The sequence below is a fragment of the Typopeltis vanoorti genome, chromosome 17, assembly GCF_054136105.1.
Source record: "Typopeltis vanoorti isolate ZY-2024b chromosome 17, IOZ_Tvanoo_1.0, whole genome shotgun sequence".
Lineage (NCBI taxonomy): Eukaryota > Metazoa > Arthropoda > Arachnida > Uropygi > Thelyphonidae > Typopeltis > Typopeltis vanoorti.
Genome location: NC_143565.1, coordinates 96639234 through 96643218, shown reverse-complemented (window position 1 = coordinate 96643218; position 3985 = coordinate 96639234).

Genomic DNA, 3985 nt, shown 5'->3' with positions numbered 1-3985 from the left:
GACTCCATGGTTATACATATTACTAGTATCCATGATATTGATATACGATTATGGGTTATGAATAATAATTTATGATCGACCAATATTAAAGTATATTTATAGGTTTTTATTAAAAACGTGACAAAATTGACATTTTTATTAAAACGACGGGACGGCCGCGAAATATGAAAGAAACGGTACTGTCCCGTTCCAAACGGTACGTGTGGTCAGCCTAGTAATAAGGCAGGTACAATCCTTTCACAGAATGAACTGGAAGAACAGTAGAGAAAATAGAAGCACGAGATGATAAAAAGTATACAGGTACACCGGAGGATGATTCTCCAGAAGAGACTGAAATAATCATAAAAACTGAAGTAACTACGGGTATTTTAAAAAAAATTATAAAAACATCTGGACAAGAGATTGAAAAAACTAGAAAAAAGAATGCAAAAGAATAATAAAATATACATCGGAAACGGAAATATACAAGGGAACCTTTCTTGGTTCCAACCAAGGAGATTGTAAATACTGTGATATCATGAAGCTTCATGATAGTGAAATAACTCGAACTGAGAAAGTCTTTAAAGACAATCTTTACACTCTTACTGATGGATTCAGTTTTATATCCGGTAAATACAGAATTCACTCACTTCGCTGCAGGCAATGCGCTTAGAATGAATAGAAATTATCTCCTGTACTATCAAGGTATCTCAGGCCAGTGTGCCTGTTTTGGGAAAGGAAAAATTTTATCACCTTGGTATGAGACCAGCTAACTCACAACTTAAAGTCCTTATATAAACATTTTTTGCACAATAGACGGGATTCGAATCTAGAACTTTTTGACCAAAAGCTATCGTCGTTAACTACAGAACGACAGTGGATCTACTCTGTAATAGATGTATAATTGATGAAGTCCGTGAAGTGACTTTCTTCTCTGTAATGGGGTTCCAAGATTTTTTAGACGACTCACTGTGATATATATTTCAGGTTTCAAATCTTTTTTGCAAGTTGGATTGCCCAAGGAAGAAACTATTTCTGGTTTTTCACATGACTCCAGAATTCATTATTACTGAAATAAATTGGATTAGTTTTTAAAAAAAAAAAAATCCGTATTTTTATAATTTTCTTCCTTTCTTATTCTTAGATGATGGTTACTGTATCTTTAAAGAATCAAAGACACCGACTTTTTGGTGCATTTACTTCAATTATTTACTTCAAAGAAATCTACCGTGTTTTAAAGAATTCAATTTATTTGAGGAAACAGGAAAAAACTCAAGGCTTAAACTAGATTGGAACAGACCGAAATGATCACGTGTTCTTAGCTGAAGACTTTCCATTCTTAGTTACTTAATATTTTTGGCTACCTACCGTAGCCTAAACCACCAATTTTCCGGCTGTTTAACTAGTTATTTCTTAATCCGAGAATGGTATATAACTGTTCTGGTAATTAGTTAAGGTAGAGAAGCTTCATTCTTCCCTTTGGGGAAGAAATGGCCAGAGAGAGAAGTGGTTCTCCAAATCTTTCAGCAACCGTCTATCCCTTTTAAAAATTCTTTCCTACAGTTTCCACGATAATTTTCATTTCTTTCACGATTTTGTATTAAGCGTTTCAAACATCCTAAAGTTCGGTAGTAAAAATATCCCGCTTTTAACCACTGATCCACATTAAAGGGTTTAAGATATACAAAAGAGAGATGTCATTATTAGACTGTACTTCAAGATTTGTTGGTAACCAAAAAAAAAAAAAAAAAAAAAAACAACTTCTAAAAAATTAAGAGCATTATCCTCGTCGTATAATCTGTACACCTGTCACCTGGAACACAAACACAATACGCACATGTATAGGTGCAAGGCTGGTGACATAGTCGCCGAAGACCATTCTAATTTAAGAGACGAACAGTCCGAAATTTAGCCGAGAGTTCCTACCACGTGGTTCGAACTATTTGAATTTAAATTTTAATGTCATACTGTCAACCATAAGGGGGTTCTAAAGGAAGTCAGTTGAAACATGCCAAGAGACAGATTTTGTCTAATTTTTTTAGTTATTGAAAACAAGAAAATTATAGAATAAACTTGTACCTATCTGCTAAAATACGCTGACAAGAGTATGAAAGTACGAAAAAAAAGATAACCGAAAAATTAAAAAATATGTCTAATATTCCTAAAGACCTTTCGCGTACTCCTAGAGATACGCACAGCACAAGTTGAGAAACACTGCTATAGAGGATTTATTTATTTATGGTAATTTTTACGATTCAAGTTCTCAGAGTACCAGTGTGGCCCTGTGGAAATGGCGTTTGCTTCCATAGTCATAGGAAGGGCGTGACAGCTTATGTAAAATTTTATTCATTCGAAAAAAAAAATGTTCTCGCCCAAACCGCCTCCTCCAATTTTTAATGATACGACGCAATAAGAATTCCATAAAATGATTGGTGCTGTATCTTTTTCTTGTAGAACTATTCCGATAAGTAGCCAATAAATAAAAACATAAGAATAATAAGAATCAACGGTAAAAAGAATAGTTTTAAAAAATATAATTTGTTACATTAATTTTTGTTACTGTAAAGGCCTTTTATATTAAGCATTATTTTCTTAAATTTAAAAAAAGTTACTTTTCATTAAATAAAAAAAGATTCTATAGGAAAGATTAACTTCTATTCGGGTTCATAGGTCAGATTTATTTCAAACTAAGTTATACCAACTAGTTTCGCTAACTATAGCTGTTGGCTTCGTCATGGTAAAAGATATATAGATGTAAGACCACTGACAAAGCCAACAGCTATAGTTGGCAAAACTAGTTGGTATAACTTAGTTTGAAATAAATCTGACCTATAAGCCCAAATAGAAGTCAATATTTCCTATAGTTCTTTTGGTCAAAAATAACCGCTTCATCATTAAAAAAGATTCTATTTTGTCCAGTCTGCAGCTACTCACCACAGGCAAGTGTATTTATTGAGCCATGATAATAGGCCACCAGAAAAAAAGTTTTAAGCTTAATTCTAGTTGCTGAATAGAAGAACGTTTTTAAGACTTTTTTTAGTCATGTTTGGCATATGCAAATAGGGTTGTTTCACTGGGAAACAATGATTTTTGTGCAACTGAAGAAAATCAACAGTAGAACTCTTATTTCTGACAATAACATAGTGTCAGGGACAAATGACAGCCATACTCTTCTTCCCAATTGCCTTTTGATTATTGATATTCTTTGTCCAGCTAATAAGGCTAATACACCTTAAGTAATAGTGTTACTGGTCAATGCTCATACTTTCTGTAACAGTTTTACCTTGGTTTTTGAGATGAAAAGTTAAAGAGGTATGTAAGCAATCTTGAAAATGACATGAGTCAATGAGCATGATTATGATTCTATGGAACAGGGTAGACCTGTGTGCTTTGAGTGTGCATAGGAATAGAAAAGAGAAAGTTGCCCAACTGGTCACAGCAGACTGCAGATAATAAGTATATGAGAGAGAGAGAGAGAGAGAGAGAGAAAACAGCTAAGAGCATCAGGAACAAAGAGGTTGAGTTTATTGCCTTCATGAATATTCTGTGGCTAAAGATTGTTGGAATTAGTCTCACAGAGTCAGATGTAACTCTCTGCTAGTGCACAGATTATAGTATTTTTAGTAAGAGTAGTCTTTTCTCCAAGGGATATAAGAATAGGTACTACTATCAGATTTGAGTCGTTATTGTAGAAACTCATGAAAAAACAGTAATAATAATAATATTGTTCCATATAGGGGTACAAAGTCTAACTCTACCTCCCTGTGGTGCACCCTGGGGTGTTGGGAATCCTAACCATTATCGGACCTGGACCCAACACCATTAACAGAGCTCTGGTGAACACTTCAGAACCCTGGTGAGGAGAAGTGTATATGTAACCACAGCAAAGATGCCACTATTACAACAACGGCCACTGAGTCTTGCGCAGCCCACACTCACCTTTCTACAGCAGCAGTAAGGCCAGGGGTGCTAAGAATCTCGCAGATGAAAATAGGCCACCTCTTAA